This window comes from Triticum urartu, chromosome 1A (genome assembly GCF_056163025.1).
Source record: "Triticum urartu cultivar PI428250 chromosome 1A, HENAU_Tu73, whole genome shotgun sequence".
Lineage (NCBI taxonomy): Eukaryota > Viridiplantae > Streptophyta > Magnoliopsida > Poales > Poaceae > Triticum > Triticum urartu.
Window position 1 is genome coordinate 545,137,494 of NC_141873.1, and position 12,591 is coordinate 545,150,084.

The window sequence follows — 12,591 nt, forward strand, 5'->3', positions numbered from 1 at the left end:
AGCTCATTGTGATGATGCATTACCGAGTGGGCCCAGAGATACCTCTCCGTCATACGGAGTGACAAATTCCAGTCTTGATCCGTGTCAACCCAACAGACACTTTCGGAGATACCCGCAGTATACCTTTATAGTCACCCAGTTATGTTGTGATGTTTGGTACACCCAAAGCACTCCTACGGTATCCGGGAGTTACACGATCTCATGGTCTAAGGAAAAGATACTTGACATTGGAAAAACTCTAGCAAACGAACTATACGATCTTGTGCTATGTTTAGGATTGGGTCTTGTCCATCACATCATTCTCCTAATGATGTGATCCCGTTATCAATGACATCCCCATGTCCATAGCCAGGAAACCATGACTATCTGTTGATCAACGAGCTAGTCAACTAGAGGCTCAATAGGGACACATTGTGGTCTATGTATTCACACATGTATTACGATTTCCGGATAGTAAAATTATAGCATGAATAATAGACAATTATCATGAACAAGGAAATATAATAATAATCCTTTTATTATTGCCTCTAGGGCATATTTCCAACAGTCTCCCACTTGCACTAGAGTCAATAATCTAGTTACATTGTGATGAATCGAACACCCATGGAATTCTGGTGTTGATCATGTTTTGGTCTAGGGAGAGGTTTAGTCAATGGATCTGCTACATTCAGGTCCGTATGTACTTTACAAATCTCTATCTCTCCATTTTGAACACTTTCACGAATGGAGTTGAAGCGACGCTTGATATGCCTGGTCTTCCTGTGAAACCTGGGCTCCTTGGCAAGGGCAATAGCTCCAGTGTTGTCACAGAAGAGAGTCATCGGGCCCGACGCATTGGGTATGACTCCTAGGTCGGTAATGAACTCCTTCACCCAGACTGCTTCGTGTGCTGCCTCCGAGGCTGCCATGTATTCCGCTTCACATGTAGATCCCGCCACAACGCTTTGCTTGCAACTGCACCAGCTTACTGCCCCACCATTCAAAATATACACGTATCAGGTTTGTGACTTAGAGTCATCCAGATCTGTGTTGAAGCTAGCGTCGACGTAACCCTTTACGACGAGCTCTTCGTCACCTCCATAAACGAGAAACATTTCCTTAGTCCTTTTCAGGTACTTCAGGATATTCTTGACCGCTGTCCAGTGTTCCTTGCCGGGATTACTTTGGTACCTACCTACCAAACTTACGGCAAGGTTTACATCAGGTCTGGTACACAGCATGGCATACATAATAGAACCTATGACTGAGGCATAGGGGATGACACTCATCTCTTCTATATCTTCTGCCGTGGTCGGACATTGAGCTGAGCTCAATTTCACACCTTGCAACACAGGCAAGAACCCCTTCTTAGACTGATCCATATTGAACTTCTTCAATATCTTATCAAGGTATGTGCTTTGTGAAAGACCTATGAGGCGTCTTGATCTATCTCTATAGATCTTGATGCCTAATATATAAGCAGCTTCTCCAAGGTCCTTCATTGAAAAACTCTTATTCAAGTAGGCCTTAATGCTGTCCAAAAGTTCTATATCATTTCCCATCAAAAGTATGTCATCTACATATAATATGAGAAATGCTACAGAGCTCCCACTCACTTTCTTGTAAACGCAGGCTTCTCCATAAGTCTGCATAAACCCAAACGCTTTGATCATCTCATCAAAGCGAATGTTCCAACTCCGAGATGCTTGCACCAGCCCATAAATCGAGCGTTGGAGCTTGCACACCTTGTCAGCATTCTTAGGATCGACAAAACCTTCCGGCTGCATCATATACAGTTCTTCCTTAAGATAACCGTTAAGGAATGCCGTTTTGACGTCCATTTGCCATATCTCATAATCATAGTATGCGGCAATTGCTAACATGATTCGGACGGACTTCAGCTTTGCCACGGGAGTGAATGTCTCATCGTAGTCAACCCCTTGAACTTGTCGATAACCCTTAGCGACAAGCCTAGCTTTATAGATGGTCACATTACCATCCGCGTCTGTCTTCTTCTTAAAGATCCATTTATTTTCTATGGCCCGCCGATCATCGGGCAAGTCAGTCAAAGTCCATACTTCATTTTCATACATGGATCCTATCTCGGATTTCATGGCTTCCAGCCATTTGTCGGAATCCGGGCCCGCCATCGCTTCTTCATAGTTCGAAGGTTCACCGTTGTCTAACAACATGATTTCCAAGACAGGGTTGCCGTACCACTCTGGTGCGGAACGTGTCCTTGTGGACCTTAGAAGTTTAGTAGGAGCTTGATCAGAAATATCTTGATCATCATCATTAACTTCCTCTCTAATTGGTGCAGGCACCACAGGAACATTTTCCTGAGCTGCGCTACTCTCTGCTTCAAGAGGCAGTACTTCATCAAGCTCTACTTTCCTCCCACTTACTTCTTTCGAGAGAAACTCTTTCTCTAGAAAGGATCCATTCTTGGAAACAAAGATCTTGCCTTCGGATCTGAGGTAGAAGGTATACCCAATAGTTTCTTTAGGGTATCCTATGAAGACGCATTTTTCTGACTTGGGTTCGAGCTTTTCAGGTTGAAGTTTCTTGACATAAGCATCGCATCCCCAAACTTTTAGAAACGACAGCTTAGGCTTCTTCCCAAACCATAATTCATACGGTGTCGTCTCAATGGATTTCGACGGAGCCCTATTTAAAGTGAATGCGGCAGTCTCTAAAGCATAGCCCCAAAATGACAGCGGTAAATCGGTAAGAGACATCATAGATCGCACCATATCTAATAGAGTGCGATTACGACGTTCGGACACACCATTACGATGAGGTGTTCCAGGCGGCGTGAGTTGTGAAACTATTCCACATTTTCTTAAGTGTGTGCCAAATTCGTGACTCAAGTATTCTCCTCCACGATCTGATCGCAAAAACTTGATTTTTCTGTCACGTTGATTTTCAACCTCACTCTGAAATTCCTTGAACTTTTCAAAGGTTTCAGACTACTTGTGTTTCATTAAGTAGACATACCCATATCTACTCAAGTCACCAGTGAGGGTGAGAACATAACGATAGCCACCACGAGCCTCAACACTCATTGGACCGCACACATCAGTATGTATGATTTCCAATAGGTTGGTTGCTCGCTTCATTGTTCCTGAGAACGGAGTCTTGGTCATCTTACCCATGAGGCATGGTTCGCACGTGTCAAATGATTCGTAATCAAGAGACTCTAAAAGTCCATCTGCATGGAGCTTCTTCATGCGTTTGACACCTATGTGACCAAGGCGGCAGTGCCACAAGTATGTGGTACTATCATTATCAACCTTACATCTTTTGGTATTCACACTATGAATATGTGTAGCATTACGCTCGAGATTCATTAAGAATAAACCATTCACCATAGGAGCGTGACCATAAAACATATCTCTCATATAAATAGAACAACCATTATTCTCGAATTTAAATGAGTAGCCATCTCGAATTAAACGAGATCCTGACACAATGTTCATGCTCAAAGCTGGTACTAAATAACAATTATTGAGGTTTAAAACTAATCCCGTGGGTAAATGTAGAGGTAGCATGCCGACGACGATCACATCGACCTTGGAACCATTCCCGACGCGCATCGTCACCTCGTTCTTCGCCAGTCTCCGTTTATTCCGCAGCTCCTGCTTTGAGTTACAAATGTGAGCAACCGCACCGATATCAAATACCCAGGAGCTACTACGAATACTGGTAAGGTACACATCAATTACATGTATATCACATATACCTTTTGTGTTGCCGGCCTTCTTGTCCGTTAAGTATTTGGGGCAGTTCCGCTTCCAGTGACCACTTCCCTTGCAATAAAAGCACTCAGTCTCGGGCTTGGGTCCATTCTTTGGCTTCTTCTCGTCAGCTTGCTTACCGGGCGCGGCAACTCCCTTGCCGTCCTTCTTGAAGTTCTTTTTACCCTTGCCTTTCTTGAACTTGGTGGTTTTATTGACCATCAACACTTGATGTTCCTTTTTGACTTCTACCTCTGCTGATTTCAGCATTGAAAATACCTCAGGAATGGTCTTTTCCATCCCCTGCATATTGAAGTTCATCACAAAGCTCTTGTAGCTCGGTGGAAGCGACTGAAGGATTCTGTCAATGACCGCGTCATCCGGGAGATTAACTCCCAGCTGAGTTAAGCGGTTATGTAATCCAGACATAGTGAGTATGTGCTCACTGACAGAACTATTTTCCTCCATCTTACAGCTGAAGAACTTGTTGGAGACTTCATATCTCTCGACCCGGGCATGAGCTTGAAAAACCATTTTCAGCTCTTCGAACATCTCATATGCTCCGTGTCTCTCAAAACGCTTTTGGAGCCCCGGTTCTAAGCTGTAAAGCATGCCGCACTGAACGAGGGAGTAGTCATCAGCACGTGTCTGCCAAGCGTTCATAACGTCTTGGTTCTGTGGGATGGGTGCGTCACCTAGCGGTGCTTCTAGGACATAATCTTTCTTGGCAGCTATGAGGATGATCCTCAGGTTCCGGACCTAGTCCGTATAATTGCTGCCATCGTCTTTCAGCTTGGTTTTCTCTAGGAACGCGTTGAAGTTGAGGACAACATGGGCCATTTGATATACAAGACATATTGTAAAGATTTTAGACTAAGTTCATGATAATTAAGTTCATCTAATCAAATTATATAATGAACTCCCACTCAGATAGACATCCCTCCCATCATCTAAGTATAACATGATCCGAGTTAACTAGGCCGTGTCCGATCATCACGTGAGACGGACTAGTCAACATCGGTGAACATCTTCATGTTGATCGTATCTTCTATACGACTCATGCTCGACCTTTCGGTCTTCTGTGTTTCGAGGCCATGTCTGTACATGCTAGGTTCGTCAAGTCAACCTAAGTGTTTGCATGTGTAAATCTGTCTTACACCCGTTGTATGTGAACGTTGGAATCTATCACACCCGATCATCACGTGGTGCTTCGAAACAATGAACTGTCGCAACGGTGCACAGTTAGGGGAAACACTTTCTTGAAATTATTATGAGGGATCATCTTATTTACTACCGTCGTTCTAAGTAAACAAGATGCAAAAACATGATAAACATCACATGCAATCAAATAATAATAGTGACATGATATGTCCAATATCACATAGCTCCTTTGATCTCCATCTTGGGGCTCCATGATCATCTTGTCACCGGCATGACACCATGATCTCCATCATCATGATCTCCATCATCGTGTCTCCATGAAGTTGCTCGCCAACTATTACTTCTACTACTATGGCTAACACGTTTAGCAATAAAGTAAAGTAATTTACATGGCGTTTCTCAATGACACGCAGGTCATACAAAAAATAAAGACAACTCCTATGGCTCCTGCCGGTTGTCATACTCATCGACATGCAAGTCGTGATTCCTATTACAAGAACATGATCTCATACATCACATATATATCATTCATCATTCATCACAACATTGGCCATATCACATCACAAAGCACTTGCTGCAAAAACAAGTTAGACGTCCTCTAATTGTTGTTGCAAGTTTTACGTGGCTGCAAAAGGGTTCTAGCAAGAACGTTTTCTTACCTACGTGAAAGCCACAACGTGATTTGTCAACTTCTATTTACCCTTCATAAGGACCCTTTTCATCGAATCCGCTCCAACTAAAGTGGGAGAGACAGACACCCGCTAGCCACCTTATGCAACTAGTGCATGTCAGTCGGTGGAACCAGTCTCACGTAAGCGTACGTGTAAGGTCGGTCTGGGCCGCTTCATCCCACAATACCGCTGAAGCAAAAAAAGACTAGTATCAGCAAGAAAGTTGACAACATCTACGCCCACAAAAAATTGTGTTCTACTCGTGCAAAGAGAACTACGCATAGACCTAGCTCATGATGCCACTGCTGGGGAACGTTGCAGAAAACAAAAAAAATTCTACAGTTTCACCAAGATCCATCTATGAGTTCATCTAGCAACGAGTGATTGGATTGCATCTACATACCTTTGTAGATCACGCGCGGAAGCGTTCAAAGAACGGGGATGAGGAAGTCATACTCGACGTGATCCAAATCACCGGAGATCCTAGCGCCAAACGGACGGCACCTCCGCGTTCAACACACGTACGGTCAGCGTGACGTCTCCTCCTTCTTGATCCAGCAAGGGGGAAGGAGAGGTTGATGAAGATCCAGCAGCACGACGGCGTGGTGGTGGATGCAGGGGTCACCGCAGCAGGGCTTCGCCGTTCTACTACGAGAGGGAGAGGTGTTGCAAGGGAGAGGGAGGCGCCAAGACTCAAGGGTGCGGCTGCCCCCTCCCTCCCCCCCTTTATATAGGCCCCCTAGGGGGTGCGCCAGCCCTAGGAGATGGGATCTCCTAGGGGGGGCGGCGGCCAAGGGGTGGAGTGCCCCCCAAGCCAGGTGGGGCGCCCCCCCACCCTAGGGTTCCCAACCCTAGGCGCATGGGGTGGGCCAAGGGGGGCGCACCAACCCACTATGGGCTGGTTCCCCTCCCCACTTTGGCCCATGGGGCCCTCCGGGATGGGTGGCCCCACCCGGTGGACCCCCGGGACCCTTCCGGTGGTCCCGGTACAATACCGGTGACCCCCGAAACTCTCCCGATGGCCGAAACTGCACTTCTTATATATAATTCTTCACCTCCGGACCATTCCGGAACTCCTCGGGACATCCAGGATCTCATCCGGGACTCCGAACAACTTTCGGGTTACTGCATATTCATATCTCTACAACCCTAGCATCACCGAATCTTAAGTGTGTAGACCCTACGGGTTCGGGAGACATGTAGACATGACCGAGATGGCTCTCCGGTCAATAACCAACAGCGGGATCTGGATACCCATGTTGGCTCCCACATGCTCCTCGATGATCTCATCGGATGAACCACGATGTCGAGGATTCAAGCAACCCCGTATACAATTCCCTTTGTCAATCGGTACGTTACTTGCCCGAGATTCGATCGTCAGTATCCCAATACCTCGTTCAATCTCGTTACCGGCAAGTCACTTTACTCGTACCGTAATGCATGATCCCGTGACCAGACACTTGGTCACTTTGAGCTCATTGTGATGATGCATTACCGAGTGGGCCCAGAGATACCTCTCCGTCATACGGAGTGACAAATCCCAGTCTTGATCCGTGTCAACCCAACAGACACTTTTGGAGATACCCGCAGTATACCTTTATAGTCACCCAGTTACGTTGTGACGTTTGGTACACCCAAAGCACTCCTACGGTATCCGGGAGTTACACGATCTCATGGTCTAAGGAAAAGATACTTGACATTGGAAAAACCCTAGCAAATGAACTATACGATCTTGTGCTATGTTTAGGATTGGGTCTTGTCCATCACATCATTCTCCTAATGATGTGATCCCGTTATCAATGACATCCCCATGTCCATAGCCAGGAAACCATGACTATCTGTTGATCAACGAGCTAGTCAACTAGAGGCTCACTAGGGACACATTGTGGTCTATGTATTCACACATGTATTACGACTTCCGGATAATAAAATTATAGCATGAATAATAGACAATTATCATGAACAAGGAAATATAATAATAATCCTTTTATTATTGCCTCTAGGGCATATTTCCAACAGTCGGATGGCCCGAAGCTTGGCACTACGTGCGTATCAATGACATGGGGATGCGTTTCTGAAGCTTGCTATCACACTTTAAAAAAAATCGCTGACCAAGGATCGGCCTGTATCACATGTTGCATGCGATGAAAAAGATCCACACCTATGCGTTGAGTACATCAACATTTCCTTCGAATAAGCTAGTAGCATAGATTCCTAACATAATCTTAGGTCAACACCAGACAAGCAACAACATAACCATACCCCTAGCAAGGACTGCTACAACAGCGATAGGAACCACCGGGAGGCGTGAGACAAACCTAGCAAGAACTTCCATCAAACCACCGGGAGGCGCGAGACAAACCCAGCCAGAGCGAATAACACCACCAAAAACACAGCGGCTCCTAGATGGCAACCCCAACACCGGCCATGGTGCTGGGCAAAAACGTTGCCTCGGAAGGCGGTACTACGAAGTACGTCGCTCTCCTCCTACAGCATATGGATCCTGTCGCAAAGACCAACCAGAAGCTCATGCATGTACGGGCTTGGCTTGGGATCAAGCCAGCGCCAGAGAGGGATAGGGCAACCCTGCAACCATTACAAGCTCGGCTTTTCATAAAATGGCGTCGCCCATTAGGCAGGCCTGTGACATGGAAGATATGAAATGCCGCTCACCGTCGCCCGTGAGCAAGACAGGTATCTCCAGCCGGGGTTGGGGTCTGTCCAGGACATCAGCCTGGATGCCTTTGCGCCGTAGCTGCAAAAACAGCCGGTTCGTACTCCAGCAGGTTCTGGAGTAGGGGAGAGGGGGTCTCCAGCTCCCCGCGAACCAAGACGAGGCTGAGCTAATGCTGGACATGGTTGGTAGCTGCGAAATTGTGGACAGTCAGGAGAGATGGGTGTGCACGTGTGTGGGGAGGTGAGGAGGGAGGCGGTGCGTTTGGACTGATGGACTCTGAAGGATATGAATGTCTGCTCCTGCTTTTTTGTAGTAACGCCAGGGCAAGCGTACGCCAGGGCTGTGCATTTGGACCGATGGATTTTGAAGGATATGATGGCGGGCGTCCACTCCTGGACGCGGAACGGCGTGTCCTGGTCGTCGTGGAACACCATCGTTAGTGCTACCAGATTGTGCCACCCACTATCCGTGAAACGGACGACGAAGCAACACACAGAGAGACTAGACACACCGACAGCCGACTTCGGCATGTCGGCGAACTCGGCGAGGATGGCCTCTTTCACCTGGCCTGGGTGGGCGCACGGCGCGGTGATCACCAGTGCGGTGGCTCGGAGGCGATTCTCGCCATCCACCATGTCTCGTGTGCGCTCGATAACACAGTGGGACATCAACGGGAGGTTGGTTGGGTCGGAGGTAAACAACATCGGGGAGCACACGTTCTCCATCATGGGTAGTGGGTTTCTATGTTTGGCTCGTAGCACTGTACCGCTACTCACCCAAGGGTTTTTATTGTTTTGGCCCGACCCGCACAGTACTGGCTGGCTGGCAGATGGCATGCAACTCACGTTGTTATCCCAAACCGCGAAACAAGGGCACACGGGCAATATCCTGAAGATCGGCCCGAACTAGGCACTATGTGCTTATCAATGACACGAGTTTGCGTTTCTGCATCTTACCATTCGCGTTTTGGTCAGGCAAGAATTGGGCATGCTTCATTAATTGGTCCGGCAAGGACTAGAACAGCACGCTTCTACGTTTTTTTGCTTGGCGCTTGGCACACATGCTGCAGCGAGGGATCACGCATGCGTCCGCGTATCAATCAACTGAAACCTACAGAGCAATAGACGTCGTATGACCCGAAGCTAGGCACTGCGTGCGTATCAATGACATAGGGATGCGTTTCTGAAGCTTGCTATCGCACTTCTAAAAAACGATGAGCAAGGATCGGCATGTATCACATGTTGCATGCGATGAAAAAGATCCACACCTATGCATTGAGTACATCAACATTTCCTTCGAATAAGCTACCAGCATAGATTCCTAACATAATCTTAGGTCAACACCAGAAAAGTAACAACATAACCATACCCCTAGCAAGGACTGCTACAACAGCAATAGGAACCACCGGGAGGCGCGAGACAAACCCAGTCAGAGCGAATAACAGCACCAAAAACACAACGGCTCCTAGATGGCAACCCCAACACCGGCCATGGTGTTGGGAAAAAAACGTAGCCTCGGAAGGCGGTACTGCGGAGTACGTCATTCTCCTCCTGCAGCATATGGATCCTGTCACGAAGACCAACCAGAAGCTCATGCATGTATGGGCTTGGCTTGGGATCAAGCCAGTGCCAGAGATGGAGAGGGCAACCCTGCAACCATTACAAGCTCGGCTTTTCATAAAATGACGTCGCCCATTAAGCAAGCCTGCGACATGGAAGAGATGAACTGCCGCTCACCGTCGCCCGTGAGCAAGACAGCTATCTCCGGCTGGGGTTGGGGTCTGTCCAGGACATCAGCCTAGATGCCTTTGCACCGTAGCTGCAAAAAACAGCCGGCTCGTACTCCAGCAGGTTCCCAGAGTAGGGGAGAGGGGGTCTCCTGCTCCCCGCGAATCGAGACGAGGCAGAGCTAATGCTGGTCATGGCTGGCAGCTGCGAAACTGCGGACGGTCAGGAGAGATGGGTGTGCACGTGTGTGGGGAGGTGAGGAGGGAGGCGGTGTGTTTGGACCGGTGGACTCTCAAGGATATGAATGCCTGCTCCTTCTTTTTTTTGTAGTCACGCCAGGGCGAACCTACGCAAGGGCAGTGCGTTTGGACCGATGGATTTTGAAGGATATGATGGCGGGCGTCCACTCCTGGACGCGGAACGGCATGGCCTGGTCGTCGTGGAACACCGTCGTCAGAGCCACCAGATCGTGCCACCCACTGTCCGTGAAACGGACGAGGAAGCAACATGCACAGAGACTGGACATGTCGACGGCCGACTTTGGCATGTCGGCGAACCCGGCGAGGATGGCCTCTTTCACCTGGCCTAGGTGGGCGTACGGCACGGTGATCACCAGTGCGGTGGCTCGGAGGCGATTCTCGGCATCCACCATGTCTCGCGTGCGCTCGATAACGCAGTGGGACATCACCGGGCGGTTCGTTGGGTCGGAGGTAAACAACATCAGGGAGCACACGTTCTCCATCGTGGGCAGTGGGTTTTTGTGTTTGGCTCGTAGCACTGTACCGCTACTCACCCAAGGGTTTTTATCGTTTTGGCCCCACCCGCACAGTACTGGCTGGCTGGCAGATGGCATGCAACGCATGCTGTTATCCTAAAGCCGCGAAACAAGGGCACACGAGCAATATCCTGAAGATCGGCTAGAACTAGGCACTGTGTGCTTATCAATGACACGAGTTGGCGTTTCTGTAGCTTACCATTCGTGTTTTGGTCAGGCAAGAATCGGGCACGCATCATTAATTGGTCCGGCAAGGACTAGAACAGCATGCTTCTGCGTTTTTTTGTGCTTAGCACACATGCTGCAGCGAAGGATCACGCATGCGTCCGCGTATCAATCAACTGAAACCTATGGAGCAATAGAGGTTGGATGGCCCGAATCTAGGCACTGCGTGCGTATCAATGACATAGGGATGCGTTTCTGAAGCTTGCTATCGTACTTTTAAAAAAATTCGCTGACCAAGGATCGGCCTGTATCACATGTTGCATGTGATGAAAAAGATCCACACCTATGCGTTGCGTACATCAACATTTCCTTCGAATAAGCTACCAGCATAGATTCCTAACATAATCTTAGGTCAAAACAGACAAGTAACAACATAACCATACCCCTAGCAAGGACTGCTGCAACAGCAATAGGACGCGCGAGACAAACCTAGATGGAACTGCCATCAAACCACCGGGAGGCGCGAGACAAACCCAACCAGAGCGAATAACAGCACCAAGAACACAGCGGCGCCTAGATGGCAACCCCAACGCCGGCCATGGTGCTGGGCAAAAATGTTGCCTCGGAAGGCGGTACTCCGGAGTACGTCGTTCTCCTCCTGTAGAATATGGATCCTGTCGCGAAGACCAACCAGAAGCTCACTCATGTACGGGCTTGGCTTGGGATCAAGCCAGTGCCAGAGAGGGAGAAGGAAACCCTGCAACCATTACAACCTCGGCTTTTCATAAAATGATGTCACCCATTAAGCAGGCCTGCGACAAGGAAGAGATGAACTGCGGCTCACCGTCGCCCGTGAGCAAGACAGGTATCTCCGGCCGGGGTTGGGGTCTGTCCAGGACATCAATCGGGATGCCTTTGCGCCGCAGCTGCAAAAAACAGCTGGCTCGTACTCCAGCGGGTTCCCGGAGTAGGGGAGAGGGGGTCTCCTGCTCCCCGCGAATCGAGACGAGGCGGAGCTAATGCTGGACATGGCTGGCAGCTGTGAAACTGCGGACGGTCAGGAGAGATGGGTGTGCGCGTGTGTGGGGAGGTGAGGAGGGAGGGCGGTGCATTTGGACCGATGAACTCTGAAGGATATGAATGCCTGCTCCTGCTTTTTTTGTAGTGACGTCAGGGCGAGCGTACGCCAGGGCTGTGCGTTTGGACCGATGGATTTTGAAGGATATGATGGTGGGCGTCCACTCCTGGATGCGGAACGGCGTGGCCTGGTCGTCGTGGAACACCGTCGTCAGCGCCACCCCCTGTCTATGAAATGGACGTGGAAGCAACGCGCGGAGAGACTGGACACGTCGACGGCCGACCTCGGCATGTCGGCGAACTCGGCAAGGATGGCCTCTTTCACCTGCCCTGGGTGGGCGCACGGTGCGATGATCACTAGTGCGGTGGCTCGGAGGCGATTCTCGGCATCTACCATGTCTCGCGTGTGCTCGATAACGCAGAGGGACATCAACGGGCGGTTGGTTGGGTCGGAGGTAAACGACATCGGGGACCACACGTTCTCCATCGTGGGTGGTGGGCTTCTATATTTGGCTCATACCACTGTACCGCTGCTCACCCAAGGGTTTTTATCGTTTTAGCCCGACCCGCACAATACTGGCTGGCTGGCAGACGGCATGCAAGGCATGCTGCTAACCTATAG